This window comes from Pygocentrus nattereri, chromosome 30, assembly GCF_015220715.1.
Source record: "Pygocentrus nattereri isolate fPygNat1 chromosome 30, fPygNat1.pri, whole genome shotgun sequence".
Lineage (NCBI taxonomy): Eukaryota > Metazoa > Chordata > Actinopteri > Characiformes > Serrasalmidae > Pygocentrus > Pygocentrus nattereri.
This window is the reverse complement of record NC_051240.1, coordinates 9361251-9367250: the sequence shown is the minus strand read 5'-3', so window position 1 is coordinate 9367250 and position 6000 is coordinate 9361251.

Sequence of the window (6000 nt, the reverse complement as noted above, 5' to 3'; positions counted from 1 at the left end):
ACATTAAATGTTAAAAGTATAAATAAAGCATTAAATGTTTTACTTTTTCCAACATGTTAAACTTGGCAGATATATAGAAATTGGGCTCTAGGATTAGAAGAAAAATATCATATTCAAGTGTGTTCTCTGTAGATGTGTTATCTTATTCATATCAGCCTAATATGCAGATTGTGTTTGGGGTGAAATGCTTCTTTCTAGAAAACCTAACTTTTGCATATGACTGTGTAAGAAATTATCAAATACAGTACCAATGACAATTAGTATGAGAAGTGATTCCAGACTGTTGAACAGTAGTGTTGGTGACTACAGTCTTAGAGTAATAGAGCAATTTATTAGTGCATAATTTCTCTTTACTTGCTGAGTCTGACATATAAAAAAATTAAAAAACATCAAATATAAAATGCGCCATTGTTTTTGCACAGGCCACATTTTATGGGTTTTTTTTCCCCAATTTTTTTTAATTCAGCAAATAAACAGTAACTGTGTGTTATGTGTGTTCTCTGTAGAGGATGTTTTACTTTCACAGTATGATAAGGGACAGCAAAACTTTTGCATGCAACTTAATGTGCACTTGTGTGTGGGGGGGTGTCTGTGTGTGTGTGTGTGTGGGTGAGTGGTGGAGATGTGCTACATATGCCCTCCTGGTTGATCACACTGCCCTGCAGGGAAACACATCAGGGGCTTTGATCCACACAACAGGAGAGAGAGAGAGAGAGAGAGAGAGAGAGAGAGAGAGAGAGAGAGAGAGAGAAACTGTGCCTGAGTCCCTGTGCTCTACAGAATCAGAGAGGGGTAAAATGGGTTGTGTAAAATTAGAAAACTCTCAGTCATAATGTCTGATGTGCCGCAAGCAAAAACAAAAATGGTGCAGAGCCTGCTGCTTTTGGATATGAAGGTGAGGATATTTCTGGCTTCTGACGTGTGGCTTATTTGAGTCAGGTCACCAACTAGTCACAGAGACATTTCTGATTTTATATGTCAAGAAACACAACTTCAGATATGAACAATGGTCATGCATGACGATGGGTGGGTAAATCTGCCAAAAACTAGTGAACATCACTGAAAAAAATTCCACTTTAATAATAGCATGGTGTCAGAAACCACATGAGCAGCTCTATTTTACTTAAAGAGCACATATACTGCGTTCAGTTGTGTATATTCTGTTTGTTGTGAAATCTACATGTGACATTTGTGTTTTATATACTAAACACATTCATCATTTATTTTCATTACCATTTTCTAACCTCTCCTCATTTCATATAAGAGATATATATATATATCTGGACCTTGACTCCAGTTTCCGGTCCTGAATCAATCACACTAATCAATTATAGCAACAGGTCTGTTAACTACCAGTCTTCAGTTTCCCTCCTCATTAACCGCACCTGACTCATCAGCTACACTGGGCTTCATGAACTCAATTCTGAATGCTGAATGAAGGAAGATGCTAATCTCTGCAGAGCTGGGACCTGGAAGGAACCCAGTTTGACATGCCTGCTTTAAAAGAGTAAACAGGCTGTTATATATATATATATATATATATTCATGATGCAGGGAAAGGAGTATAGTTCACAGAGGCTCACAAAGAATCGCAGGGACCATGACAGGGCAACTACATGTTATGTGAATCTGTGTCAAGTGAAAGCTGATTGGCTCACTAGTAGTCTCAGGGGCAGGACAACCATATACCTTAATTATGTTTATTAAAATAAATGTTTGAATATTCAATTTTCCTGATCACAAAATAATAATAACACTACTGAAACTTTACCAAATGTTTGGTATTGACTGTTTCGGAAGTGACAATTTTAGCTACTTTTGAGCAGAATTCAAAAATGCTAGCCAGTACCAGACTAGCCAACACAGCCTTGAAAAGATGCACACACATAAAATTGTAAGATTTTTCAGTAAAGCACAAAAAGTTGACTTAATTGTAGGAAATGCATTTCGGTAGTGACAATTCTTAATGTAACATGCTGATTTTGGGACACATTTACTTCAAAACAATGAGATCTAAGTCTAACTGCTCACCATGTGGCAACAAGGGACAAGGATGCAGTCTTAGTCTCTAATATGTAGGGATGTGGCTAAAATAGGGTTCCCCCTATAGACTAAAACTGTGGTACTGACATGAAACACCCCCCCAAAAGAAATACCTTATAAGTGATGACTTTGTATATTTTTAGCTTATTGCTATCTCACTTAATGCTCTGGGTATAATTACAGCACATATACACTAGATGACTTGTAATTAGCTTCAGTCTAAATAACGTTTTTCTAATTTTGAGACCATAGGTTGAACTAAGTGGTCTATATATGGAGGAATCTGATCTGAAATCAGCCCTCCTTCCTGTAGAGTACTTTCTGAATGCCAGCCCCGGTTGTTTACTTAAACAAATGACAAAACTGACCTCGCACCAGAGGAAACAGGTCTGCATGTGGAGCTCCTGGACAGCTTGCTCTGCCCACTTTCACTCAGGTTATGGGTGAGCTCTTGCCCCCTCTGTTGGCCATTCCGAGCAGCAATTGCAGTAGAACCACTGGGTTTGTTTTATGTGTGTGTGATGCAAGAAAGGACAGGTGCAGAATACTAATGGTCTTGTAATAGCGCACCGTTGCTGCAGTCTTTGCTCTAAGAGAGAAAGACAAAGAACAAGAGATGGTGTTTGCTGTAACTGTCTACTTTATACCTCAACATTGAATTTTACAGGCTTAATTTGGCTTCACTAGTTGCCCTATAAAATGCACATAATGTTATACTTTTACATTCAGGTGGAACTTAAGTGTCCAAGCATGGGACAATACATGGAGGTCATCACATTTGGGTTATTACACTGCAGTGTCCAAAAACCCCAGCAGTGCCTCCATGCTTGCTACTTGCCACTCCAATCAGTGTCACTACTGTGCTGAGAATGGCGCATCACAGAAATAATATTTGGTCAGTGGTCCTTTGGTGGTTCCTTTCCATTGATGGATGGGGTAGAGTGGGCCTGATAAATTGTGCAGCATCAGATTGGCTACAGTCAGTAAATGTAAACCTATAAAGTGCATCTACAAATACATGACAAATTAAAGAGTCTATGGTATAATTTCCCTCTTGAGATGTACTTGGAATTTTAGTGTGGTTTTATTTACCGAAAAAGTCATAGCTCATTTTTGCATGATGTTTTCCAACCTCTCTATATCCCTTACAATTCACCAGACTGTGCCTTTAAGACTGATCTATGTAAATAAGCTCTCTTCTGATTGGCTGCTTAGTGTGTACCTTTGTTCAAACAGCCAGATGAAACATTCCTGAACTGCTGTATGCTGAATTGGTGGATGTATGTAAATTCAAATGTGATACTACAAAAACAATTTAAATCATGCTGTAGCTTAGTTCCCATAAATGGACTTATATTATGAATATGTATGTTATGAAACTTTACCAATGTTTATGAACTGTATTAAACTATATTATTTGAAAAAGGTGGGTAAATTTCACCCAGACAATGAGCATATTGCTGTTGTCAAATCAAAATCTCCAAAATGGTAACTTTGCAGGAGGTGGAAAAAAATTTACTTTACTTTTAATGTAAGTCAAAGTAATTTTGGGGCATTTCCTTTGGTCCATTTATCATGAAATTTAAACAAGCTAACAGGCATTTTCATATTATGTCAAAAACTGAAGACCAACAAAAATGGAGATACAAAGTTTTGTTCCAACAGAGGTATACTGGTCCCTGGGTTGATGAGCCACTTCTGGCCCAGCCTTGGACCACCTAGATTATTGTTCGGCATACAAGCTCTGACTAGTTTTTAATCTCCTCAAAAATATTTAAATTGCACACAGTCTATCATTTTAGAAAATAAATTAAGACAAATATTACAAGTCAAAGAGAAAAAAATAATGACTAGGCGTGATATAAAATGACTTTATAGACAATGTTGTTGCCAACACTGGGCTAGATTAGAATTATTAACTAAACTAATTTACAAAGTTTGAACAAAGGAAGTAGAGAAAAAAAAGGAAAGTGGACTTTGAATGATATTTGGAAATTGAATGATAATAAGTGGAAATTTGTCTAATTCTTTGCTTAAGTACTGGTTTGTGGACCGCCAGCTTTGCCATCAATGGGCCAACAATGGCCCACTATCCTCTTGCTCTATCCTCTATCCTCGAGGCCCTTTAAAGGAAAAACCTGAATAAATGAGAGGAGAAAAATAGCAAGTGATGCTTCCACAGGTGTACTTCATAAAATACATAAGCAATTAATGCCTTACATGTTCTATGGCATGTATGAAAGGGCTGAGCAGATGCACCTAAGCTCAATTTTAGATCATATGTGGCAGAAGTTTAAAAAAAAAAAAAAAAGACTAATACGTGTGGGCACCAAATAAACTGGCTGCTGAATAAAAACGGCCATTTTCTCTCTCTCAAACACATATACTCCGGCTGGTTCACCCCCCACAGTGAGGACTCTTCTGCTCTCAGCATCTGTCTGGCAGATCGCAGATGGGCCGTTCCTGCTGATGCTGGGCCGGCGAGCTAACCTCACACTGAGCGCTAATCCTGTCTGTGCATGTGGTCAGTCTCTCTAACTTTATGTATCGGTGTATGGTGTTCTGGGTGTGCTAAAGCTGGCTGTGTCGGGCTACAGTGGCTCAGGCCTGGCCCACAAATGTCCCCCCTCTCACCTCTCAGTCCCAGCAGGACTCCTGGATAGCTGCACAATACTCTACTACAGCACAGCATGGAGCTATCACACACAGGCAGGGATGCACCCTGGCATCAAGCTAAGAGCCACACACACTTTGCTAGCATGAAGCTAACATGCACACAGACACATTGCTAGCATTAGGCTGGCGCACACATACACAAATTGTTAGCATGAAGCTAATACATACACGTTTGTAACATGCTTGCACACACATTGTAAAAGTAATAAAAGGGAAGATAAGCAGGAATTCTTTTAGAGGGACTTCACAAAACCCTGAGCTCATGATTGAAAATATTCAGTCAACTTTGAATGAACACAGAACCAATACACCAAATTTACACAAGTGCCCAAGCGGTCCTCACTGCTCCCTGTTTAGCTCTGTCACGTCTCAGACGCTTCATGCTTGATTCTTTTCCTTTTTCTCCTTTTATTTTCTAACGAAACTATTTCGTAGCATTTGTACAACTTGACAGCAAAAATAGCAGATGTGATTTCGTGATAAAATCATAAAACGTTTTCACCCTTTTCATGTCAGACAGAAGTCTTATACTTACCATATCCTCCACACACCTTGAAGTAGAGGTCTGCACTGTGCTGGATTCCCTGGACTGGACACAGTGTCTTGCGGCAAGGGGCTAATTTTCAGTTTTGTTTGCGGAGGCGGGTGGGAAAGCAGCCCACTGCAGGCGGGAGCAGGCCCAAGCATGCATGCAGAGAAATCTAGCAAATTAGTAAATAGCCTTAATAAAGTTTAACGATCACTAATTCATATATTGCTGTTGTTGAAAGTAAACATTGTATCTCCATTTTATTGTTTTTCAGTTTTTGACATAATTTGAAAACACCTGTTGCCCTCTATGCTTACAGAGACGGTGCTGACTTCAGTCTGAAGGCCACAGCTGCCTAGCCCAGCAAAATACCAAAAATAACTGTTGTGTGGTTTAATTACTGCTATGCGTTTAGTGGGAAGTCGGTGAAGTTACTTCACAGTGAGCCTGATGACCATGACTACCATGTTTCTTCAGCAGAGGATAATGTATTTCTGAATAGAATATGTCAGACATTGCGATTTTCTGTGGGAACTTGCAGGAGTGGGATTGAAAAAACTCTGCCTTAAGTGCCAGAAACATTCTCAGCAGAAGTATGCGAACACGATTGACAATGCCCGGCCAACATATTGCAAATGCACGGCCCTTCTGTACAAACTCAACATCCTAACAGCCACAGCAGTTAAACCTGTCAGTAGAGGAGTGTGAGCTGCTTTACCTGATGATGTATCATATATGTTTACGTGTTTACG